The 27,927-nt window shown below is 40.7% G+C and overlaps 1 long non-coding RNA gene across 1 annotated transcript; it reads right to left on the bottom strand.

The window, feature by feature from the left end:
• Positions 1-2,405: 2,405 nt before the first annotated feature.
• On the bottom strand, positions 2,406-27,705 carry LOC139828374 (uncharacterized). Its single transcript, XR_011739891.1, has 3 exons — positions 27,647-27,705; positions 26,907-27,048; positions 2,406-3,573 (listed from the first exon to the last, which is right to left on the bottom strand). It is a non-coding gene; the product is annotated as an uncharacterized lncRNA (long non-coding RNA).
• Between the last annotated feature and the right edge of the window lie 222 nt (positions 27,706-27,927).

Raw genomic sequence — 27,927 nt, 5'->3', positions numbered from 1 at the left:
TCCACCTGCTCAACACATAAACTGCAGTTTAAGAAACAGTGGGGGACAGTAGAGAGTTGATTGTCTTGGTGTCTAAAGATGGGTTTTTTCTTAAAATCTGATCAAATGCAGTTACAAGCAATTCCAAGACCACCTGCAGCATCAGGTCATTTTTAGAAGCATGTTCCACTGTACATCTAACAAATGTCCTGCTGTTGGCTTTGGGTAAAGTTCATGGCTAAATTCCCACTCACTGGCTCAGAACTACGAGGGTGATGAGTTAGCCCAGCTGACTCGTACTTAACATACACCATCCCACTTTGTTGTCTATTCTTTTTGGCCCTTAGCTGAAGTTATTCGAGTGTCATTACTTGAATGCTGGTTTTACTAAAAATGACCACCACTTCCAATAGCTCTTCAGTTCAGAGGCAGTGCGTAACTCCAGCTATTGGCAGACTTTTCGTGTTAAATTCAATTTGTCTGTGCCTTTCAGACACTCAAGATTTCATTTCTCAAATCATGCTTGGCACCAAGGATAAGAGGATAAGAGGATTTTACAGACATTTCCCATCAAAGCTTTAAGTTCAATAAAAGCCCAAATTCTATCTGTCTCTAATCAGGTTTTTGAAAACTATCTTTCAGGGGTTAGAAGCAGCTCTTTGAATTATCTTTTTACAGTATAAAGTAAATGAAAGTCCAAAATGTTCCCACTCATTTTGTTATAGGAGACTTTATTTACATTCCATTTAGCTGAATCATAATTAGACCTTACACGCACACTGGGCATGCAGCCTATACAATTTACATGTGTGTTGGTAAATGGTGAAAAGAGCTTTGCCACACAAGTATCCTAATTAATTTCTCATAATTTCTTCCCCCACGTGTCCAGTTTTTACTGTGGCATGCCAAAGGTAAAGGCTCGTTTAGAACTACATCTCACAAAGGCATTCAAAGCTGGCTTTTTTGTTATTATTGCATTTTTTCTGGGAAAATAAGCATCTTCACCCACTACAGTTTTTCAACTAAGTATGGAAATGCTTTGCAAAAATGGTCATCTAACCCTGCATGTATTTATGCATTTAATTCTCCTCCAGTGACAATCATTCCAAGAAGGCAATGATTACTTAGCTGTAGTTTTCCTACACAGTTTAAGTACCTGGAATGATTAGCTGTGATTCGCAGTTCTCCACACAGTATCTCAGATCCAATATTAAAAAGGCAACAGTTATCTCCAAATTCTATGTAGTAAAAGGCTCTCAAAAATCCTACAAAAATAGTTGTCTGATAGCACAAGTAAAACCAAGAAGCTTATGTTATTTATTTCTGCCTATCCATGCCTACCATGCAATACTTAGGAGATGAAGGTCTCAATAAGATGTAAGAATGACTTTTATCTGCGCAATTTGCTGTACGAGTAACTGAAACTGCTGCCTTAAACAGCTGCTAGATAAGCAAGACAGAAGTGAACTCATTAAGAAGCCTTGAGCAACGTCCTTTTCCAGTTAGGAATCTGAGGATACAAAAAAATTAATGTATGGCAACCCCAACCAAAGCAGATATTCAGGCAAGTTACCTGTAGTCACACCTGCTGCTGGCTGAATAAGCACATCCAGACTTCTGTCCACACTATTTAAATACTCTTCATCTTGACCAAACCCCTCCTCTCCATATTATCTCCTCTGCCTGTGGACTCCTCACAGCCTAGAAAATGTCTCTCTATATGCCTTGTATAAAACTACATGGATAGCAGCCAATTGGATTGTTAAACAAACAGACAGTAAATGAGGTGAGCCAGTTTTGAGATGTACCAGTTCCAGTACAGTCTAAGAGAAATCTTTAAAGATATCTCTGGAGATTTTATTCATACTGTTGCATCAACAGCAATAGTGATTCCAAGCTGTACAGCATGAGCATCCTGTAACTTAGTTTGGAAGATTACAAGTCTTGAAAATAGGTCAGGGAAGGATTTCAATCTTCCCATTTTTGAGCTCAGTCATGCAAAGTCTGAAGCATATATACGGAGAAATTTGTCAGCAAAACAGGCTGGATTTGCAGGCACTCTCAAGGATTTATTTATGGATCTGGATCAGAAACAGGTGCTTGCTACACATCGCATTATACCCAATACTTAAATCACAACGGTTCAAACTTCACTTTTTCCCTAGAAGTTTAGCAACACCCCTTAAGGAAACATGATGACCTACACCAAAGGCAGAATACCTCTGTGTCACATCAAATGAGAAAATGAAGCAACCTACCCTTTATGGCTCCTAAAATTATCCTCCATCTTTCCATCTTAACAACCATTGCACTAAAAACTGCTGTAAGAATCAGTTATCAACTATGGTTTAAAACTGAGCAAGAATTTAATCTTGTACATTAGCTTTCACTCTTTAATGTTAATTATCTGCATTTTTTTTTCCCCAACAGCATTAAGTTTTCCAATAGCATCTTCCCCCTCATCTGTGCAACAAGGCTTTCTGCAGCCAGGTCTGGAAAGCCCTTTCAGTCAAGGTTTGCTCTCTGGACCACTTATTATTTACAATCTGCCAATGCCTCGTGGAGAGGTTACTAAAGGCCATCTGCCTAAAGAATTCTTGTTTCTATTCCTCTTGCTTTATCCTTAGGAAAAACAGTTGCATAAAGACCGAGGCATTTAAAGCTTGACCCATTCTCCCTCGTCCTGCTGGAAGCTATAATCTGTCTGTGCCATCTCAACTGATATTTGTGTAACTGATTATGTCATCTAAACAAGGGATTATGATTCTGGTTTGGGGAGCAAGCAGCACAAACAGAGGATGTCAGAAGGGACAAGCTTTTTTTTGTTCCAAGTAAGATTCCTTGAACAAAAGGGAGAGAGAAGAAATGCATCTAGCATAAAGAGCAATTGTTTCCCAATGGAACATTTAGTGTTTTTCCATTAAGTATGAGCTGCTCTGGCTATTACGGAATATTTTATTAACAGGTCTGTTAGTGCAATGCCCAGCTCCAGCACTGACTGCATGAGGAAAACAAAGCCAGCACAAGCCATGCTTTTGTCTTTTGATTTTCTCCTTTCAAACACAGAGGATGAATCAGAATAGTATCTTTTAGTTTTTATGGATATTGGATGCATATTCCAGTCTCTCTTGCATAAAAGACAATTCCTGATATTAACTTCTCCATTTCTTCATGCAAATAAAGGGTGGGATGTGCCAGACTTGCTTCCTGGGCATTGAACCAAGGAATACATTTGGTCCATGACATAACCTTTCTCAACACAGCTTTAAAGTCTTTAAAAGACGAGACAGAATCAGGGAAACAACTGCACAATATGTCTCACAGGATAATTAAGATGCAAGATAAACAAGCTTTGGACATTTCACCTGAAGGTCTGGCCAACTTTAAAGAGCTGTCATCATCCACAGCATGTTTGAAACCATTCAGTACGAGCAAGGACAAGCCATGCTATTCAGATAGCCAAGAACACCAAGTGACTTTGGGCTGCACAACTTGAGCATGTAGTTCTGCCTCCACAATTATTTGTAGTGCGCCAGGCCTCTGAGGACGATGAGCAGGACCATCCATCTCTGCCCAAGGACCAGCTTTCTCTTCCTATGAAATAAGAAAGATAGAGAACATGCTAGTCATAAAATAATGTGGCATTTATTGTATTTTACAACACAGAAGGTAGAAGGCATCACGGGAACCCAGCAGTTTCAATGAAAACTGAAGGCAGCAGCTAGCAGCACAGACAATGCTTTGTTCCAAAATGTTGTGGGTAACAGAAGTTCATAGATGTTCAGAAAAGACCATGGAAAGATTCATAGAAGATAGTTAAAACATGAAAGGCTACCAAATACAGACCTGTACACCTGGTTCAGGAAGCCCTATCTGCCACAGATAGCTGGAGGTCAGGAATGTAACAATCATAGGTTAATTTAGAACAGAAGGGTCATTTGGAGCCCACCTGGTCCAAGGACACTCACTCTTTGCCCAAATCCAGCATGATTTCAAAGTTAGATTGCTCAGGACTTTATCTAGTTTGAATTCTGAGTATCTCTGAGGATGGACATTTCACAGCCTCTCTAAGAAACCTGTTTGAGGCTTTGACCACCCTCTTTATGAGTAACTTGTTTCTTTTTCCCATTCTTATATTATACTTTATGATCTCCTGCTGGCCAATGTCATATTGAGCTGTACAACTCTTGACTTAACCTATGTTCTTAACTATGGGAATTTCTTAGGCCACACACCATTTTAGTAAGGCACCTCTGTTTCCTCCCAGGAAGGAGAAAATGTGTGCTGTAGTTCAATCCAATATGATTTATGTAATAAGAAGACTTATGCTGGAGTTTTTTAACGCCCTGTGCATACTGGCAAAGCATTTAGAACACTTGCTGTAGGAATCAGTGAAACAAGAGACTGTTGACTCTTCAAATCCTTACTTATAAAAGCACTTGTCTCAAGGTTCACATTACATGATAGCTGATACCATAAGTATTACAGAATAAAAGCTATGTTTTAGCAGTAATGATTTTTCACCTTGAATGTTAATTAGTCATATTGTAGGCACTGTAGCTCCAAGCTAACAGCAGAGTCTGTCTCCGCCAGAAGTTCAGCGTGAACTCACAATTTCTCTCTGGAGTCAGCTGTTGGAATTACTACCCCATTTCTTCGGGCATTATAACAACCTCTGAAGTATCAGCTATGGCTACAAAAGCTATTTTTCATGGCTTTTCAATGTACATCTCTGGGTCAGAGGGGAGAGTACACAAGAGGCCATTTCTGAGCTCTGCAAATGGGCTGATTTAAGTCTATTTATGGACTTGCTCTAATTCTAAGAGGGACCAAACACATTTCAGGTTTAACCTTGATGATACTGAAGTACTTTTGGTACACGAGTTAGCTATTGAAAGGGATTATGCCTTATTTCTGTTGATAACTTAGTCTGGTACATAACATGTGATGTTGTGCTAGTGACTGAGTCTGTCCCATGCACAACCTGAGGTGTTCACAGACTGGTACATTCTGCAGAAGAGAAGTGCCCAATTAGCTTATTTGGTGAGAGAGGGAAGGAAACTTTGCAATGTGTTATATTTTAAAGTGTGAAAGAAGCATGACCAACACAGAACACTGATCAGAGCATCCTGTTGAAACAGATAAGAAGGAAAATCAACAACACTATTTGGTTAGATATATTTTTAAGTTCCTTCCGAGCCCAAAATCACACAGTTGGAATCCAAGAAAACAGCGTGAGAGAAGTATTTGATCTCAGTTTTAGATGGCAACAGCATGCTGAGAGAGGTTGGATTCCTTACCATTTTTATAGCATCAGGATCCCATAATCTTCTGTTCAGCATGGAGGTGTTATTGAACAGGACTGCGCCTTGCTGCTTACGTCAAGGACAAAAGCAGAATGCCAGTAGCACAACGCAAGACAAGTGAGGCATTATTCCTGGACCAAATTTTTATACAATCTGCAGATATTAAAGCATCTACCCTCCACCAAGGATATTCTTTTTCAATACAGGGCTGCAACAAATTCAAGGCTCAACATAACAATCCTGAATAATTACTTGTATGCATTTCTAATAGGATGTTGCTAGACTCAGATACACAGTGCACTGTCTTCCAGTTAGAAGGACAAAACATGGAAGTCATGGCAAGCTATTGCCCAAATCTATTGCAATAGTCACAACTGATATCTAAATTTAAGTAAAATTATGGTAATCCAAATGGAACCAGTGGCATTGCTACCGTCAGTCCCCTCTGACTTGATCTCCTCTTGGTTTTTTTTTTTCTGTTTTTTAAGCAATCAGTAGCAGACTGATCTCAAAAAAGCTGCACAAGTTTCTGCTGCCTTCAGGTAGATAAACACTTCATGAGCTGTGTAACTTCAGAGCTGGGCTGACAGTTTTTCTGCTTCTGAGAAGCTACTTGCATCCTGGAGCTTCCTGCACTGCTTCAACAGGTATCCAGCTCAGCTCAAGAGATGCTTCTTATCCACATGGTGTATGAAAAACTGAACATGGACCACAGACCTGGATTCCTTCTGCACAAGCAAGCATTTAGATTCAATTTTCAGAGCCACAAATAATTTGTCTACCAAAGCATCCTTGGTACTGTAATTAAAAGGACAAGGGCAGTAGCCATGCTGTCCCAAAACCAAATTATTAGTATGTTTGAGCAGTACTATTAGAAAATGGAGCAAGGCATTTGCACTGGAGACTGAAGACATTGCAGCTGTGGAGACTAAAGTGCGTATTTGCCTGTAGATCTGAGATTCTGCCTTGTGCAGAGCACCCAGCATCAGTGTAATTCACCTAAACACAGCTGAGTGAGCTCTCGACTGGAAGTATCAGCTTTCCACCACAGAAGTATTAACTCAGTGCCTGAAAATCTGATAAAATGAATTACCAAGCCACTGCTGCATCACTGTATTTCCTCTTTTTTAGACTTTCCTGTGTTCTTGATTTCACAGGATTTGTCTAATAAGTTTGTGTCATGCTTCAGTTTCACAGAATTGCAACAGATTGTCAGCCAGATCCAGCCTTCCAGATAATGTTAATGCCAGAGAAATACAAAGGTTTATTTAGCAAACAGTTTCTGTTGAAGGGTCTTGGTTCTAATCAAGGCTCAAATCAGTTCTCCTTGGTGGTTAAGAGACACTTTTATTTCAGAAAAAAAATGCTTTCTTCATCCTTGAGCTCAAAAACCCATATGACAGAGTGCAGTGCAGGGAATAAAATGAAAGGCATCTGCCCGTTTGTAATACAGACATTAGGCTGCCCACATCGGTCCTGAGCAGTGACTTCCCAGCATGTTTGATGAAGCCAGGTTTATAGGGAAAACCATTGCCACACCACTATATCTAGTAAGTTGGAAAAGAGACATGTGAAATTTTTGCCTGCTGACAGGGGAGAGAAGACTGTAGGGAACACTAAGAGACAGGTTGGCAAAGCACAGGGAGAAACTTGTTTGGCCTTGTGCTGCACCATATGCTCAGCCTCCCAAAATAACAAAAAATCAGCTGCTCTTCTTTAGTCAGTCATGTTCCCTCAGGCAATAGTTCGAATGTCACTGCAACCACCTTTCCTACAGGAAAAGAGATGGTCTCATGTAGCTGCAGATACCAGGCTTTGTACAGCAGCCTGGCATTATGCAACTTTATTAGAAATCTCACATGCTGACTACAATAAATCAAGCACTTAAGTTATCCCAAGATTCAATTTGGCAATTATACTAGGTGCAGCTGAAAAGATTTGAGCAGATACGGTTGTGCTTTTCCACTCTAAATGTCACAGTCAGACAAGAATACAGAGGAAGTCTTTAGTGAATGCTCAGGTCTGAAAAGTATTAGTTCTGTTCCCAAAGCAAACATGTTCCAGCTCTGTGGATTTGAAATTGTAATATGAAGTTCAAGTAAACAATTTACCACATCCCTGTTTGATAGTAGCACTCAAAATACAGGAGGGAAAACTAGGGCAGAGACATCGTATCTCCTTTTAAATAATTTCTTAAACAAAGGATGAGCAGTAGATTGGAAAACGTACAAATTATTTGGCTGCAACAGCTTTGAGTGGGAATCCCTTCCTAGAGCTTAGAGAAGGGAAGGTAATCCCCTATTAACAATTACCAAGCTGTGAGGCTGTGCCTCTGTTATTCTCAAGATATTCTGAATCTTGTTTACTACAACAACAAAGAAACCTCATCTGTCTTAAATGCCAGTAGCATATAGCAAATGTTGGCCATGACCTAGGGCTTATTGTGGAAAATACTCTTCCATGACTCGGTTAGAGGCCATTAAATTCTATTTCCTGGAACACCAGCAAATAAAGACTTCTGTTAGTAGAGCCGACTTAAACTGTTTCCTGGGAAAGGACATAAAAAGTCTTGGTTTGAAGCAGTTACAACATAAGATATTAAAAGAAATGTATTATGCACAAGTGCCAGAAATTCATCGTCAATGATCTGTGTTTCAGCTGTGTTTTTCTGCAGATATACTTACAGGGGTAGTTATTCAACATCTTCATTATTTGTATAGTATTAACAGAGGTATTAACACAACTGAAATTGCAGTTTCTTACAGCTTTTGTCCAAAGAATTTAACTAGTTAAAGACTTCCTGATATGACCAACCCAAAGCACATATGCACCACTACTCATAATTCTGTCTGATGGACCAAGAGTTTCTTGCTCTTACCTAATGTTTATTGCAGACAAACACATCTATTCTAGAAATAGACACAAAGAAGTCTGGCAAGAACAAGCAGTCTTCCAGACTTTTCAGTAAGAAAAATAGTCACTAATTTGCTGCTGAGCTGGCTTTGATGCTTCACTAATATGTACGTACCAGGTATACATTTAATAGCTGCTATTGAAGGGATACAAATGTGATGGCTTTTTTGCAGTCAAGAGAAGGCGTTACTCACTAAAGAAATGCAACACTCATACTGAAGCTAATCTGCAAATAACTTGTTCTACAAATACATTTCAAAGTTAAAAGTTAAAGCCTCTTTTTTTCTTCATTGCAATTCCATCACGTCTATCCTTAGCTTTATCAGCTTATTTACCTTAATTATTCCAAGGCCAAACAGGGCTCAAACTCCTGGAGTATATGAAAGTAGTGGAATGGACTTGTCAGATATTGTCATAAAAAGTTTGCAGTCTGCACAGCCACAGCAGGACACCAGGAAAACATCCCTAACGAGAGGCTGCCCACCGCACTTCTGCTGCCCACCGCACTTCCGCAGCCCTCGCTTTGGCTGATTTTATGCTATATTCAATCATTTCTTCTCCCTCACCTACTTCTCCAGCTTGTTGCTCCCTTAATATTAACGCACATAATCCTTGCACCTTCCAGACTGACACTTGGGCATTCTGAAGTCCTGAGTTTTCCTCTTCTCCAGAAGAATCCATGTGCAGACAGCAGGTTGCATCTGAAGTCACTCCAACACCTGGGTAGCCCTGAGGATCAAGGGAACAAGGGTGGCAAAGCTCACACCCTGCTGCAAAAGTCATCAGCATCCTCACTTTGGAGGGAAATACCCACCTCGGCCACAACGTCATTATTTTGCATGGTGCCACATTGTATGTGTATATGATCGTATCACAGCAGTAGCGTAAGGGGAGTTGGAAAACTCAGCACTGTCACGAGGAGCTGACAGAAACATCCCACAGACTCACAGGATCCTCTCCCATCCAGGAGACCACAGGAAGGAGTGGGCAGTGGAATTTCTTTGCAATGACAGACAACACTGAACAACTTGTTGTTTGGGGTATGCTGTCTTTCCAAGTCCATAAACTGAGGCTGCACCTCCTGCAGCTTCCCTGGGCCATAATGCTGAGATTCATGAGTTATAATAATCAGTCATATTAAATAAAAGTGTGACACCTGGGTGTTTCTGTTTTTTAAGCACCAACCAGAAACATCAAAGCAAACTGTTGTTTCTCGTAGGCCAATATTGCGATATGAAGATAGACGGTATATTCTTTTGAATTAAGTCTCAAGAGAAAAGCTGGTAAGCAACTCCAAGTGCAGCTGAAGAGCAGCACTGCTATTTCAGTTTGATAAATCATCATCCATCATGCTGTTCCTCCATGTAAAAGCATTATGCCTAGCCATATCTAAAGTCATAAAACCCTTAATGGAATCAGGACAAAATGTATTGTGCCTTTGGAGAGAATTCCTCTTTCAGTCCAATCAGTTTGGTTTGCTTATTCTTAAATTCAAATTTCAATAACACATTATTTTACCTTATGTATTTGAATCTAACTGCAAACTATCATGCCCAGAAGTTTGTAAAGCTCATTGACTTCAAACATTAAGTAAATCTTATTATATAGAAACTAAATTAGTGTTGCTTTTCTCTGTCCAATACTGGCTTTGTGTGGAAGCAGCTGTCTATAATACTTCAGTCCACTATTTACAAAGCTCAGAGAAAACATCAATGGTACAACACGCCTACTATGTAATATATTCTTAGAAACCTGCTGCTGCCACCACAGCTACCACTATAAGAATATTCCTTTCATTTACATGCAACACATAACACTGACAGTTTGTCTTGGCCTGACCTGAAACCAGCATATGAAGCTGAATATTAAAGGGAGTTGCTGTGAAAGAGTAAAAGAAAGTACAGGCTGAGTTGACTTGTAAAATTAATTGTGCTTTGGCAAAATGGCATTTCCCTTCCTCACATCAACTATAAACTCATCAGTCAGGGTGGGATAATGCAAATTTGGAAGGAGGCCTCTGCCAATGTGAGGGTCACGTAACAAGCACATGCCTGATGAGATAAAAATATTAAGTGACTTATCTCTGCCTCAAGCCTCTGATACGATGGCTAAAGCTTAGCTATCGCCACAGTGCTCAGAGCAGTATTATGATACTGCCTTTTCAAAATGGGATGCAGCCATAAGAAACTAAACAGCAACAGACCCAGGGAACTATAATGCATTTGACTTCCTACATTTGAACCATCATTACCAAAATTATGTAGTAGTTTCCATCATTTATAAAATACCAGAATCTTACTGGTTTTGCCAGAATTTTGTTTCAGTTTTCTTCTGAAACGTGTTTTTTTTTTTTTCCCATTTTCCACATGCTCTAGCTTTTTAGTCACTTAATCTCTCAGAAAGCAGCTTGTATCTTTTCTGAGGATGTAAAAAATCTGTGGTGGTTGTATTTGCCCAATGGTATCCTGCAAGCTTCTCAGCCGTCTGTGGAAACGAAAGGCCCACTGAGAACAGAGGTTAAATCCTCATGACAACCATATGGTTGTGGGAAATGAGTTAGAAGAGTGGTGAAGAGATTTCACAGGCAGGGTTGTCAGCTGTGACGGTCCCATTCAGAGAGGAGTCACTGGTTCTGAGACAACAAAAAAAGACAACACTCAAGATTTCAGGGGAAAAAAAGCTAGAAAAGACAGAACTTTGTGCACCAATTCCTAAGTCCACTGAAACAAAGTCCATTTCATCCAAAAAGTGTCTTTTTACTGCAATCAAAAATGTCTGAGTGAAGTTCCGACTTAACAACTGATTGCCATGAATCACACTTTCTGTGTACAGTTAGGCTGAAGCTGGCACGTCCATTGCAAGCAAAGTTTGTTAGAAATGGGTTTTGCCAAAATCCAGAAGAAAAAGGCAAATTTCAGCTGGACAGACTTGCCCACCAATGTGGATAACAGATGTGCTCTAGAAACACAGGCATTTCTCAGAAAGCTTTGAGTGCTTGAGTACACTCTTAGTGGTTTTACTTGTTAATCTTAAAAAGGGAAAGAAACTGGTCATGTAGTTGTGGGTCAGGGCTGCCAGCCACATTTAAGCCATGTTGACCACCACCACAGCATTCCCATACAGTAGATCAGACTCCTTGCTCACATTTCTCAAGATGGAAGATAAAGCTGTTTCCTGACTCCTGAGAATAAACATTACTTCACTTATTATGAGTAAATTCCTGGCTCTCATTAAAGCCATGGCAGACTTCTACTTGAGGTTGTGTCTATTCATTGATTATTTAGAAATCGTCTCCTGGGGTGCCCCCAAGCAAGAAAGTCTCTCCTGCCGAAAAAGCACAGCACATAGCTATTATTAACAGTTCAGGGAACAAAACAGCAGTCAAACCTCAAGCTAAAATACAAACTAGGCACCCTAAAGAGAATAGAAGCAAGCAACAGGGTCGGAAGCCAAAGGAATGTATGGCTGAATATAATATAATAGAATAGAGATGTGAGCATCCACTAGTGAGGTCAGCTGGAATCTCACATAGAAGATACATAGTCTTGAGCTTGTACAAGGAAATTGATAGAAAATTTAAATAGAAACATATACAGACTTGACTGTGCTGGAGCACTAATGAGTGTTGGCTGTGGAAAAGACTACATGACAAACTTTTCAGCTCATCATGTCATTTCATTCAGGTCACACTACCCTGTTCCTATGCTTGTACTGCTCTGTGCTAATACATAAAGTTGCATTCAGGGTTACTTTCTCTGCACTAAATTATTAGTTTTCTTTCTGTGTAAGGATAGTGGAGTGGTTTTGCTTGAACAGTGAAAACAAATTTTGAGTATAACATAAAAGCCAATCAGCTAATTATTTCCAGCACACAGTATTCAGTTCTGTCTTCCAATTTGATGCTTCAATAAACCATAACTGTTGCTCCCTCTCGTACCAAGCCCAAGTGCTGTCACTATTTATGCTACTAAATGTGTAGAAGTTCGTGCTTTACTGCTTCCCCACATAAGATGATCTGCCCAAGAGGGAAATCTTCTGGTGCCAATCAGATCCCTAATGTCTAAGATGCAATAGGGCAGCACATCTAAGTCTTCCTCATGAATTCTGGAAAGGGCACAAGCACAGAATGCAGTCTGGGGCTCGTTGGATCTGCAGAGGAAGCGCCTTTACTGCTTCTGCAGTAGGTCATGAAGCAGCTTCAGCTGCTACACCCCAAGGTTGAGCAACAAACTGCTGACAGGGCACATTTACATTTTGCTTGTGGACCCTGTGGGGGTAACAATCCTGGCTACATCAAAGGAATGTCACACTCAGGTTTCTATCTGCTACATTGCAGGTCATGCCCCACATTAGGAATTACGATGCGGTTCCTTTGTGCTCTCTCAGTGTGGCAGATGGCTTCACATGAAGCGCTGGATGGCAAGTTCTCTGTCAGAGCTATCATTATGAACCATTATAAGCTTTCCTTCCCTCTTTGTGAACAGCTTTTTAAGACTCTGCTTGATAGCAAGTGTTAATCATACACTATGAATTTCCATAGGTCTGATGTGAGCAACTGCTCTGGGCCACAAGCTTGTTATCCTTCGTCTATCTACAGCACCACTGCCTCCTGCTCCATGATACTGTGCCAAATGCCATTGCTCAGTCCAAATACAACCTTCCCAAGCAAAGCAACATGGACTACACTGGGGTTTTGTCCTGGAAAGGTCTTCCCCAGCAGTCACCTTCTGAATTTCACATACTAAGATTCCACTCAGGGCTTGGTGGAGCCTGTCAGAGGCAGAAACAAAGATGTGAGCAGGGCTGCAGCCTTCGCTAGCTGTAGCAGGGCATCAACGCAACAGATAAAAGGCACAGAGAAACATATTGGTGAAGTCTGGTGTTTGCTCTCACACCTAGGAAACACTTTGTCATGCACCAGATTGGAGAAGATTGACTTCAACAGCAGAATTGGGAGGGAGAAGGGTGAGGCAGTGAGATGCACGGTTATGAGAATATGCCCATATTTATCTCATTTCAAATGTAGTATGTTCATACCTTAATCTTGAGTATTACAATTTTTCTGAAATCTCCCTCTGTTTCATTTTAGGTCCAAGAACACTTAGTACAAGGAGATGGGCACTTGAAGCTGTCATTCAGACCAGTATGTTCAAGGGTTTCATTGCTCCTATATTATATTCACAACCTCAGCTGCCTTTATATTTCATCCATCAACTCAGAAACATGCCAAACTACTATAATCTTGGACAGGGATATTTTTTACTTTATTGAGTGATGTAACCTTGAAAAACCTTTGAGCTTGTTTGATATAGGATCAATAACTACCAGACAACCTGGGTAGATTGCACTCATGATAAAGGATGAAGCGTTAAAACATCTTGCAGTCAGTGCCTTGAAAACCTGGCATTTGTCTAGCTGTCTAGACAGCTGGAACAACAACAAGAAAAAAGATTATCCATTTGCATACAGTAATCCTCTGTCTCCTTTTTGCATTTAGCCTTCCTATGAGAGCTAATAATGGCTGGGGTGCTGAATAAATTTTCCTTTATTATTGCACTGCTTTCTCACTTCGGGGTTTCACCCTCCATAACTGTTAGCATAACAAGGCCTCTAACAGCACTGCAGTACAGCTAAAGCTACTTGGAAGCTGCACTAAGGGCTCAGTGGCTCAATCTGGTCTGTGTATCGGAGACAGTGTGGTGACAGGGACATGCAACTAGATCTATCAATTGCTGATTGGGTTTCTGCTCACTTGATGTCATGCTCATTTAGAAATCACTTAAAGCTTCAGCTGGAACATGGAGGATTTATATCAACTTACAAGGTAAAGCTAACTTGATTAGCTCTCAGGCAAACTTCTGCAAACATTTTGCAGCATTCTCACCTTCAAGTCAATCTCTTGCAAGGCTGTGTTATTACATTACCACACTTTTCGTCAGAGCAATGGGTAGCTGATTGCATTTAAGAACATCACTTCACTGCATTCATTCACTCAGCCCAGATCATAATTATTTAGCTGTCCTAGTCAAAAAGAACAAGATAATTAGGCACTAGAAGCCCAGTTGTTAAAGAAACGTGAGAAACAGCAAGTATGTTTCTCAAAGGACAGCACCTAATTAAACTCCTATAGAGCTCTTCACCTACAGGGTACTGTTTCCTCAGGGACCTTTTTTTAGAAGCAGATTACTAAATGGAGGCACGTTCTCAGCGAAGGCAGCAAGAGCTGATTACTGTTTTTTTCTCAGAGTTTGCAGGTACCTGGACAGCACAGACCTGTGCTGAGCCTGCTGCTGCCTTCAAGTCTGGTATTGGGTGTCTCATTAAATAAGATGCAGGGTTTGGTTCAGCACAAAAGCCACATGCTACTTTCCATATTCATGGCAGTGCTACTTAGATAAGGAGCACATTTGGTACCTTCTAGAAACAACTCCATAATCTGAAGAGTAGGATCCAGACAGGTGCACCCTCAGGCTGCAGTGGCTCATGGGACATTCAGGAATGGGGTTGTATTATGGGGGCATCATTGCCCCTTGGGACCAAACTGGGGTTTTTTTGTTTGGTTGGTTTTTTTACGATGAGAGTGGTAAAATAGTGGCACAGGTTGCCCAGAGAGGTGGTAGATGCCCAGTCCCTGGAAACGTTCAAGGCCGGGCTGGACAGGACTCTGAGCACCCTAATCTGGTTGAAGATGTCCCTGCAGAGGGGTAGGACTAGACGACCTTTGAAGGTCCCTTCCAACCCAAACTGTTCTATGATACTACGCAACACTCAATCAGTTCCAGAGAGCCATTCTCAGGTGTGGCAGATTTACAGAAACTGGACATCAGTTTGGAAAGGCACCTGTAGTGCATTCAAGTACCAAGAAGTATTATTATATCTCTGGATGCATTCAACAGAAGGAGAGAATTTTTCTCTACAAATACCAGGCTATCCATCAAACGGAAAGGATGAGTCACACTGACCTCCTACCCAGCATATTAAATATGTTCAGTCACAGACTGAAAGCTCATTTATTTTATCTATTCACCTCTCCAGCTGACAAGGTCAGTCAAATGTCACTGTATGTTTAATCAGCTAGAATGAGTTAATCAGAGTGCTAGAGACTAAGTGTCTATTTCTTTATATAGTGTACACTTTTCTCTTTGGATATGGTTAGAGTCTTGTTTTCAGAAGATTAATATGTCCTTCTAACTAGTGATGGCAAGCTGCACGTTGCCAAGTTTTAAACAGGCATGGTGTCCATTCCCTCAACCAACTCAAGTTAATAAGCATCCAACGTAACACCGAGAAACAGTCATTGTCTTATAACCCCTTCGAAGTGCTCAGCAGCATTTCACTGCATCATTAACCATCTTGCCAGTTCACAGAAAAGGTTAATTCAGTCTAACATCCTATTTTGGTACAGCCAAAAGAAGTTGCCTAGCTAAGAACATAAAAAGAATCACATCATGAATCCCTCAGCCACAACCAGCTTCAGCTCAAATATGGTTTTCAGTATTTAGGAACTTATCTAAGAAGTCCCAACTTAAAAAAAAAAATAAATAATAAAAAAAATATATATAAGCAAATCTATAGCTTTACTTTTGCTTCTGAGCTCTTTCCATTCCTGCTGCTACACAGGACATGCAGTATTCAAATGCACATGTACTATGGATTTATGCAAAGTAGCATAACGTTCTGTTCAATTCCCTTTTTGTGCTTGGTTGCCACAGAGCTCATGTTTCCATAGAACTAACCAAAAGCTCATTTCAGAGTGCTAAATCGTCTGAAGAAAACCCATTACACATGAAAATTAAGAATGGGTAAACACAGGAGGTGACCAGACTGAATTTCTTCTGCTGTTTTCTATCTAGGCAGCATGGCTGCAACCTCAGTGGTTCAACTGTTCAGCCTCAGTCCTCACTTTCCTGAACTCAAACAAGTGATTTGGAACAAGCTGAAAAAAAAAAAGGTGATGAACTTCACTGACATCAGTAAGATCTTCATTGAAAATTAACCATGCTAGCATCTTGGCTTACACATGCCATAAAGCTTTAGCAGGAAAGAGCATCAAGCCAGATTTGAAAAAGTGATTAATCCCTGCAATGGAACGGGTTTGCCAGTGCTGTCCTGCGAGGCTCTTACCGTGGGGGCACCAACTGGGTCGGATGGCCAGACACATTTATGTCAATGAGGCAGGTCCAATGGCAAGCTAGGAAGTCAAGCCGCAGGTCAGCGTGGGGTCTAGTGAAGGTAACCAGCACTGGACACAGCCCAGTGACCATAGCAATAAGACAGGCCCAAGGTCAAGCAGGAAAGTCAATCAATACATTGGGGTCAAGATCACCAGGGTCCATGACCAGGTCCTCAGAACAGACTTCCTTGCAACAAAATCCACACATAAAAAAGCACCTAAGGATGTTGAACTCCTAAATAGCTTCTCCGGTTATTTTATTTCCTTTTTATCTTTGCAAGGATATTGTGCATTAAATACCTGCAAGCAGTTTACATGAGAAAAGAGAAACTGAGCAAGAGCTCATGCAAAGTACTGGGATGTCTTCTTTCTTTCAGCTGAGAGAGTTGAAGTCTGAAGTCTGAAGTCTAGTTCACAGAAATAATGATTTGCTTGCAAGAGTTCATCATTAGCTTGTCTAAAACTGATCCAGTCAAATTTTAATACATTTTTATGGTTTATTCCAATGAGACAAATGCTGAAGTGAATATCACCATCAGGACTCTTCGCAAGGCAGCCTGCTGACCAGACACCCCATTGAAGCTTATGCAGAGACTGATCATACCAACTGGCACTATGAACTCCAGTGTCTTCTTACTTCAAACAGCAGGTTAAAGTGATGGAAAGAGGCTGGCAGGACACAAAAGGTGCTCTTTCATCATACGCATTGTGCCAAATTATTGCAATTTTTCAGATAATTAATGAAGTCTGGGATCTCTGACAAATTCATAATTTTATCAAAGCTTATTGTATTGCAGATGCAGGACTAAAAGTTGACTGTTACTTTCACACGAGCAATAGTCACAAAAACTCCACAGTATCTCTGTTAACCTCAGTTGCCAGATAACCAGTAACTTCTTTGTGGAGAATTAACCTCTTCAAGGACCAAAAGTCCTGCTCAACCATGTGCACAGTGAATTATTTCCCACCTTGCACTTCTTTGGCACCTTATTTTATATCATACTCATTATGAAGCACAATTTGGCCATTGCTGGGACAACTTTCTTTGCAACAATGCCCTGTTTCTGTTGCTGTTGCACAGGTACTTGGAAGCAGCTGAGAGAAGCTCAGAGCACTTTTAGCAGGTTTACGGTTCACTGTCTTGTTTCAGGTTACGTTGATTTACAACACCCATATGCCACACAAGTAAAAAAACGTTGAGCCCTTTATACACATTCAAGCAAGCATTTGATTAACTATTTCCAGATAATCTGGCCCAGAAAACTGAGGTGAAAGCAAGATGCAAGTCTGTTGGTATCCCCCACTTGGATAAGATCCCAACTTTGTTTAATTCTTTATGTTGTCCACACTCTTGCCACATGTTTCAATATAGATCAGATATGATTAATTATATTTACCTGGCTATGCCTGCAACCTATACAGTTCAGCGACAAGACAGATGCACTTCTATCTGATACACACCTCTGATTTGGCTCTTGTTACATTTTGAAACACTTTCCAAGTGGTTTCAGTATTCCCTTTTTACACAGGAAAAACAAAACCAAAACCAACTGCTTACTGTGACTTTGTGTGTGCCATGTTTTCTCCTTAGAGGCCCAGAACTGACCCATCTATTACATAGTTTTCACATCTGGTTTGCTCTGAATCCTTCCCCCAGACATCTAACACTGAACCAGAATTCTGGATCAAGTTTCACATGTCTCTCCAGATCATGTACAGGGTCTCAAGCAGAAGATGATCATACCCAGCCCTTGGAGTCTCCTGCAGGAAGAGTGTTATTGATTGCCTTTATTGGTCCCGTTACAATAATAGCTATTAGACAAATGCGATCAATTCTTGTATTTAACTGCCCCATTTCCCACCAAATACTACACTTCCAAGTTGATTCTGGTTTTGCTTTTCACATCAGAGGCAGTGGCAATTGCCCCCAACATTATGCAATGAAAAATCCCTTTGAAAGGCTTCTATGCAGACTGTTCAGAGGAACCAACAACTCTGTTACATCTTTGTTTTGGTTACTGTGATGGGGAAGCTCCAAGGCACTCTAAGATTGCTCACTCTTGCCATAGTAGATGAATTGACTGTTACAGAGGGGAATTTTTCTAGGAAGTGACTTTTCATTTCCCTGTATTTCTTTGCAATGCTGAAGTTGCTTAATTTTACTCTGTCCTTCCCAGTTGTTTCCCCATTTTTACTTCAAGGCATAGTTCCTCTTCGTAGTGTTTTCACAGGATTTAAGATGCAGTTATCACATCCTGCTTTCTGCTTGAGATTAGGCACCCAAGAAAGGAAAGAACAGGCTGACATGAGTATTGGAACAGTCAATGGATCCCAGACATGACCCCAGAGAGAAGATCAGGTCCTTTGCTCTGCCAGGAACAGTTGATTTACTCAAAGAATGCAGAACTAGTATGTAATTGTGAACATTAATGAAGCCATGCTCTTCACTGTTTTTTTATTCACTAGCAGACCTCGATACCTTACAGTGATCCTTGGTGAATAATCTGGATTCGAGAGCAGTAACACAAACCGCAGTGTATCTGCAGAACTGTGTGCCTCCTCAGCTCTGCAGCCCAATCCTTACTGTGCACCCACCCCAGCTACAGCTTTGACCCCTGTCCTCCAAAGATGGGGTCTCAAGCCATGAAATCAGTTGTTTCCACACACACATAAGTTATTCAGATTGGCATCAGACAACCAAGTTCATGGGCAGGACTGGTACATCCTTGAAGTACATTCTTACTGAAGTCACCTTTATTTAGATGTGAGAGCCATGAAGTAAAGTTCCTGATATATGCAATTTAGCTCACTGTTGATTACCAGCATCCTGAAGCCCTTGCTTGAGATGTTAACTCTGTTAATTTCAACATACCATGACTTGCACTTACACTATTCCTAAAAAAAAACAAACAGTAACATTTTTTTCCTCTTGAGCATGATACTACTAATAAAATTAGCAACTCCCAATTAAGCCTTTTTCCCTTAAAGAACAAAATACAGAGCTGAAATTAGCTTTTGAGACTTCTGCCAAGTATTTCATGTTAGATAACCATTCACCATCCAGATTTCACGTTCTGCAAGGCAACGGCAATTCCAGGTCTACTTAGCATGCATAACTCCAGCAGATGTGCACATGTGTTTGTCAGCTGTACAAGGAATGAGTTTTCTATCCCATTTTCCAGTGTAAGAAACAGAACCACTGCTACTATAATTTATCTCAGCTTTGAGAGTACTTTATTCCAGGTTCCTTACATATAGCTTAACACTACAGCCCCCTCTAAATTGCTCAGGGAATATTTAAAGGTCTACTACACCTTTTTCAAATGAAGTAACAAATAGATAAAACACAGATAAGCATTTACCATTCTGAAGAGAATGTACCTGAAGTGCTGCTACTGGAGACCACAGCAGTATTTTTTCACTTGCTTTATTAAATTTTATGATGGCTGTTTCAACTTCAAACCTTGCTGATCTAAAACTCTGCAGCCTTGTCTGGAGCACTGAGAAGTCTGAAGAAGCAGCTTTAAACACTTCCCACACAGATCATCAAAATTCAGCTGAGGGCCAAAGTATAACGTGGCAGATGTACTTGTGACAGCTTGAATGATTGAAAAGGATTAAGTAAGAATCCATGACACACTTTGATCTTACTTCATCCAGCCAACTATTCAGAAAACTAGAACCAAAAATCCCCTGTTTTTTGACCCTTGAGACCTGGGTCAACAGCAATCTGTTGTATTCTCTATTGAACTAAGGACAAAGGGCAGAGACGTGCCGGCATCCGAGCTCCCTGCCCAGAAATGCAGGCACATCATTTCTGTAGTTTGCTCAAGTCAGTTGAGTTCAAGGAGACCTATGTCTACAGTTTATTTTGCATTTCAAAGTAGTGACACAAGTTGAAACTGTAGACGATACAAGATGAGGCTAAGCTTTGAGGTGTTTCAGCTTTGTATGCTTTGAAAGCAACTCATTCCATGCTGCAGATATGTGCTAGTTTTGCTGCCTTAGAGACACTTTCAGGGACACGATAGTGCCACAGGAGCTGTCCTAATAGTAACAACTTCACTTTCTTTGAAGGATGTCACAATTCCGTCTTTTGATTTTAAATGATGTGTTGTGCTCAAAATCCCCAAGACCTGTTTTGAAGGCTACTGAACCACACTTGGCCTCTCTTTTTAACACAGTGAGTTGATGTACACGTTCATGGAAGGCGACCTGAGATTTGGACAAGTCCAAAGCATTTTTGGGTCAAGCTAAACCTACACAGAAAACAAGACATTTCTTTACTATACCTGTTACATTTTTTAGACATAAGGAGTGCAATTTAGGTACCCTTAGTTCAATCAGAAGTTGCCTCTTTGCTAGACAGCTAGTGCTGATGATTCTCCCTGTCTGTAGCAATTGCTGAGCACTCTCCAGAAGCCTCCTGGTATTCAAAATATTATTGAACATCCAGTTTCAATTTATTACCCTTGTTCCCAAATTATTTTTTTCAAATGATGGAAAGTTACACTGGAATGAAAAATCACACCCAGCTTAGTAAAAACAATCCAAAGCTTCATTTTATTCTATGATAACAGTTCTGTAATAGGTACACAGGAAAGATATTTTCCATTTCAGTATGTACTCTAGCAGCAAGTAACTGATGAGCGGGTCCCATGGTGCCTTTGTGATATTGAATATGTCTCACCACCATAAGAAGCTTGTTCAAAGCTTAGAATCACAGAGAACATGTTTGGCTTTTTTTTTTTTTTAATGTTAATATTATGATACATAGCTGCTGAAGGGCTTTTGAACTGCAATTAATTACTGCAGAGGCTTTAGCAGCTGGGAACATTTCCAGGACTCCACCATTAAGCCCAGTTTATGAACAGAACTAGGTCAGACAAACCTGGTCCAACTGTAAGTGAAATGTGACCGTGGAAATGTGCCAGGAGCCCTTCCTTGTCTCTAGACAAATAGCCCACAGGATTTCATTACATCTTTATGAAGAAGTTACAGCTACAGAAAGGGGGCATACAAGGGGATGTGTAAAAGCAGCGAGTACCAGACCCTTTCCAGGGAATTCTTCCTGACATCTTTGCACAGACCGCAGTGCAGTGCAAGCCGGCCGCAGAAGCCCCGTTCCTGCTGTGACACTCCTTGAGCTGCAAAAATGTGACTTGTTACCAGGGAGCTGTTAAGCAGCTCAAAGAAGTAACACAGCCACACAGTAAATCCCACCAGCTTCTGTGGCAACCATGTCTGAGTCGATAACTGACAGACCTTTGGGGCAATGCAGTGTTCAGGGACACTGTCCACTAGGGACAAGGGGCCGGCTGCGCTACTACAGCGTCCAAGTCACCTCATGCGGGAATTTTGCACATGGGAAACCTGAAGGGCTAGGGTTACCGTGCCAGGTAAATATCACTGATATGTACAGGAATAAACATCATCAGTAGGACTACTGTCTTTGGTACACAGCCAGGCCTGTTTGTAACAAGCAGCGGGGCTGTACTCCAGATGTTGCTGCTGGGAGTCCACAGCCATCCCAAGAGCACAAACATTAAAGTGAGCAATCCTACACACCCGCCGTGCCTGCCCATGGAATTAGGTGGTGCCTGACAGCACTATTCTTGTTGGCCGGGCAGCCTACAGTCGAGTACCTGCAACTCCCTTCTCAAACTTCAGTTTTTCTGATGTCAGCATTACCAGGCAGCACTTTCCTTGTCATGGAACACACAAGTGGCAAGGGCAAAAAGGACAACACTTCTTATCTCAAATGCGGGGAAGTACTGTGGTCAGCCATGACTACCACCCTTCGCTTTGTTTTCATGCTCTTTTGCATCCCTTCACTGATTAGTAATGGCTCATACTCCACCCCATAACGCCAAAGAAAATGTTTTGCTTTCTTACCAGACAGATGTGGAGACACATAGCTGTGTTCTGCAGCTGTTATATTTGAACTGCAATCTGTCATCTAGGATCCACACTATTAGCCACTTGCACAAGGTCATGCTCTTAAAATAAGTCACATGGGATCTTCACCAGCAAGGTACTCATGGTTCCGATTTCTGTCTTGCCTTCAGATCAAAGCAAACATTTGTGGAAGCACAAAGTCTGTGAAGACTCGTTTGCTACCTTTCTCTTCTGGAGGGTGACAGGGAAGAACAAGGGCAGATTGCCACCTCTCTCACACCAGGAAGATCCATTCTGCTATTTAGACCTCTAGTAATGGAACATGCGTAGTGTCTCAGCAACAGGTACATCTCACTGTGATGGTTCTGAGAGCATGATTTTCCTCGATTATCACCTATGGGTCTTTGTACTATAGCGTCCAGTTCACAATTTTGCCAGACCTAGTTATTTTGATTTTTAAAAATTTCTTATCCTGTTTCTTCATTCTTATCACTGGATTTTATAGCATTATGCATAGTAGATGTTATTCAAAATCAAGGAAATTGTTATAAAAGATTAGTTTCAACGAACCTAGAGTGGCCTCTCCTGTGGTTTTTCTGCACTAAGTCAATAGCACGTTTCTGAAAGTTCAAAGGTAACAACTGAGCCTGCAGTTTTCCCTAACGTTTAAAGCCCTGTTATCATACCACAGCTGAAGTGAGATTCCAGCTTAACATGGAATTATGTGGTGAATCAAGTATTGATTCTCTGTCAAGAAAGTGACAACAGCAACAAGCTTAGAGACACTTTAGGTGTGATCGCTTTTAGCCATGATAAGAGCTCAATAAAGTGCTGAGTATCTCAGAACTGGCATACAAAGCTGTCACTGGATTCACCCTGGTATAAAATTCAGGATGTTTGCTGAGCCCTGACTCAGGGTTACTGATATCACATAACCTACAACTGAACAAGTTTTTTTACTGCATATGATTCAAGTTTATGCTGAAATGAAACTGTCTAAACTTTGCAAAGCACAGGCAGAATGTAGGACTTAAAACCATCTTTCTTCATCTGAAGAAGCCGTTTATTGTCACTGCAAACATCTGAAGGCTCTGCTTTAAAACTAAAACACAGATCATTATCAGCCTGAGCAAAGCTGCAGCACAACTCCAGATCCGACCAATGTCTTTGCTTTAATGGAGATAATAGTTCTATAAATCTGTAAATATTGTAAATGGCTTTACAGTAAAACTTAGATTAACAAGAAGCCAAAATTGGAGCAGTTTAAGTCATGGTTCCTTCTAACATTTCAGAAAATTTCAGGTTAGTGAAAATGCAAGTCCCTGGGGCTAGAATCGAGAGGTGACTCTAGGACGCCTTTCCCCATGTGGTGAACACATACAGTTACTGCTAGTTCACTGCTCCACAGCAGAATACTAGTTCACTTCTGAGTAGAAGACCCTTGAATTAGGATTATTTGACCTTGCAAGAGATTTGATTTATGCTCCCACCTTCAGAAATGCAGGTTGCTTTTGCCATCCTACTTTTTTTTAAGTAGATTTGGTACAGAACAGAATTTTCCCGGTTATGACAGGAACACTGAGGAATGAGCTACAGCTTCAACATCCCCTTGTTGTTGCTACTCCATAATTAGTATTGTTTGAACTAGTTGGCATTTCTCCTAGAACAGATTTCACACTGTGTGAATGAGGTTAATTCAGTAGTTACATTTGTTTCAAAGCCTCTTGAGCAACCTAATCACTCTGTAATAGTAACTGACTGACCCAAATCTTTACCCAGTAAAATAACAGAATTTCATCCCAATTTGTTACCAGAAGAAGCTTAACCTAATTTAAGTTTTTGAAGTTTTTTACTGACATTTCACTGCAGAATATGACAAAGATAATTCAGAAAACTTGATGTTTCCATATCTGTTTTCCATATGGGTTTGATTTCAGTCTTCACGGCAATGTCAGTATTAGTAGGCATAAGGATACATCCCTAACACACTATCTCCTGTATTTTTCCAGACACACCCTGCATATTAAACAAAACACTGCTCATACCAACAGTAATCACACGAACAGCTGGGGGTTTAGATCATGAAGAGACACCAAAACAGTCAAAGAGAAATGTTGCTTACAACTATCAGCTAGACTTGTCTTAAAACTTCTCTTGGATGGTCCAGGAGTCATTATGTTCTCAGTTTTCTCAGTTAATCCCCTTTCTGCTAGGTCTGCAAATGAACCTCTGTGTCAAGTTGCCTGTGATATCTGGGTGTATTTATATTAAATCCTGTCACAGGTAGGGACAGGATGCTTCAACACGTTTGGTTTTTTTTTTTTTTTTTGTCCCAATCATCATTTCAGCTATTTGTTTAGCAACTGAAGGCTAGTCCTGCCAAAGTCCCATTTCAGTAGCCAGGAAAGCATACTCCACCACGGTTTAACAAAGCGTTAGTGGAAAGTGATAGTGAGTGCTTTAATGAAATTCCATGAGAGTTCTCGATTCCCAAGATCTGTACTCCAACATCAGCTTCATGGATTGTGAATCCCACCTGTAACTTCTCTGTGGAACTTTTCAATAATCGTACTTCTATTAAGGTCAAACTCTGCTGCTTGTTTTTACTGGCACATTTGGGCTCAGCTCCAAAAGTAAAATGTAATTGTCCATATGCATTAAGCCTATGGTCATCAATTTCATATCCTCAAAATTCTTGCCTGCACTTTCTTTAGAGTTAGGCCATGGTGGACAGATGGGGAATAGCATAAATTGGATAAGCAGAGTCATCTGTAGGAGCTAGAGCTGTTTTAGATGTTGATTCAGTGCTGCTTCCCTGTTACTGAATACCTTCAAGGAATAAAGTACCAAAATCAGAATGAAACCATCTGATCTAGCTTTCTGAGTCACGGCAACGAGTGGATCTGTCAGATGGGGAGGCGGAGTAGGAGGCAGGCACAGATGGAACCATGTTACAGACCTAAGCACAGAACCAACCACACGGGAGCACGGTGCAGTGTGAAGCTTCACCCTCAGAAAGCTTTCACCCCCAGTAAGGAAAGCCAGTGACAGAAGGGTAACCTGCACTGGGGCCACGACCGCTCTGTGCACTGTACTTAAAGCCCATCAGCCCTTCTATACTTGTAAAAATTGTCTGAGTCTCATGATCTCCCCAGACCTGGAGAACAGCACCCATTTCGGTGATCACCTCACCTTTGACAAAAGCAAACCTAGAAAAGCTGTAAAGTGCCCAAGCGAGCCATGTCCCAGACCACAGAAAAACAAATCTAGATTAGCCAATACTCATAGCAGCAGTGCCAAAGTCATTCTCTTTGCCAATTCATACTAGAGGTTGATGAATCACTTCAGATACCTGAGTCTCTAAAACAGAGTTTAATAGTGAAGAGATGTACCCAGTATCACTCTGTGCATCACAAGCAGCATTTCAGGCTAATCTCAGCTGCAGGCACAGGAAAATATTACTTATTGTTATGGCCTTCTTACATGAGAAATCTATGTAAGCTGCAACAGTAGCTTATATTTTGCTTTAATTTTACAAAGCTTATATGCAAGCTATTATGTAGCAAAAAATCAGGGTAGCAAAAGCTTCACAGATCTATGGATCAGAGTATTATGAAAAGGCTTTATATTAACACAGGGTTTTAATGCTACAGTTTTTTGTGTGTAGTAGTTGCATTCATTTACAGTTGAGACTACACTGGGAGTTGTTTTCCACGTCTTAACCAGCCATGAGATTTAGACCTGGAAGAATCCAAAGCACACAGCAACAGTGGAAACAGTCAGCCCCAAATACAAGAGTGGCTACTGCTTAACTCTTTGTTCACTTTGGCATTTTCTGGGAAGAAAAGTAATATGAGGTAACGCTTCTGCTCAAGATCAGGATGGAGGGAGGCAAAGGGAAGAATTACAGATTACATTTACTAGCTTTCTACATACCACTATCTTATTCAAACAGTTTACGGTAAATGAAAGCAAAAATCCTCTCATGTTTCCATCTTTATTAATACCCTTTAGTGGCACTCACAAATGGAAGCAGAGAATATATTCTTCCTGCATTTTTTTTTATCCATTCAAGAGTTTCCTACCAGGATTAGAAAATACCAAAAATTATAGTAATTCCTGCTGAGAAGGAAGAGGGAAGACGACACAGGTATCTGTGACTAGAAGTCACAACTGAGACCACCCCACACTGCTGACACCTGGGGACGCAGTGAGAAGCTACTGTGTTGTGTCCTCCCCTCTGTCCTGTGTCCCCACTGCGTTCCCAACTGCCTATGACAACCTCGCAAGTATTACTGGTAGAATTCACAAGTACTGACCCAGATAGGAGGTCGGGCTCCAGAGGTCACTCAGCCTCATCCATGTCCCCTTTATTCAATGACATAAAGACTGTTGAATTCATATTCATATGAGGGTGAAGTCTATTTGCTGTTAATTAGATATGTCCGTTCTTCAGGCATGGTGTTCAGGAGTACCCAAAAACTCAATCTCATATCACAGCTTCCTTTGTCACCACTATGTTTTTTTTGTTGCAAGCCATCATATCAAGAAGCTTAATGCACAAGCGTTAGTGGGACTATTTAAATATCAGATAGTAGTTACTATGTGTATGGCATAAATCGGTAGCAACTACTTACCTCAGGCATAATAGCTCATGTATTATGTGAAAGAATTCACTTAGAGGTGACTGATAGCAGCGACACTGCAGCCATTAACTGAGAGATCTCCCTGCAGCCTTCATTCGGCTCTGCCAGGTCACCATGGGTTTACAGAGAAGACCTGCAACAGAGCGTCAGTCGATAAACCAGAGAACAGATGCCTGCTATGACACTGGGTGCTATTGCTCACGACACAAATAAATACTGTTTTTTATGACACTCCTATTCTTCTTCTTGCTGCCAAGCTTACCAAGCTTTTCCTCTCTTAAGCTGTTTAGGTTAAGAATTCATTTACAGCAGGAGAACAGCTATTTCCACCCTGGACATCACATGATATGCACTCCTTATGTTCCCAGGTCTTAAATAGAAACAAAACAAAGTAGTTTGATTTTTTTTTTTTTTTTTTTTTAATGGGTCAACAGATTTGGCAAATGAATTAAGTTTCCAAAAACCTTTATGTCTTCTGTCCTTAAGACCTGTCTTTACCAAGTAACTAACAGAACAAGACAACGGTTACTCAAAAAGAGAAACTATTGTTAAAACATGTGAAGGTAGTTGCAGCTTACAAAGTAAACAATTGCACCATGAAACGAGCATAGCTGCTTCTCAGCCAGAGCTGTGTATTCAAATAATGATATTTCACAGAAATATTTTTTGAGGCAAAAAAAAATATTGAAACTATTGTGTTCATCATCAGTAGGACAGGTGGATATGGTTACCTGAGGCTGTCCCTTATCGGGATGTCCTTATGACACCTAAAAGGTTTTGCGCGTTAAGGTCTGCTCCATGTTTTATGGTTTCGGAGTTCCAATCCACGGAATATTGATCCTAAAAAAGGATTAATCAAGGTGAATTCCTAACCCTACATAGAGCTGGCTCACAAATTATATTGTTAATAACACTTGTTTATGGTAACAACAGCAACACTTCATTACACTGTAATTTAGCAGAAGTAAATGAGACATTTACTACTACTCCAGGCTTTCTGGCTAGGAAGGCT

The sequence above is a fragment of the Patagioenas fasciata genome, chromosome 7, assembly GCF_037038585.1.
Source record: "Patagioenas fasciata isolate bPatFas1 chromosome 7, bPatFas1.hap1, whole genome shotgun sequence".
NCBI classification, from domain to species: domain Eukaryota; kingdom Metazoa; phylum Chordata; class Aves; order Columbiformes; family Columbidae; genus Patagioenas; species Patagioenas fasciata.
The sequence above is the reverse complement of the archived record's forward strand: the minus strand, read 5'-3'. Positions and strand labels throughout refer to the sequence as shown.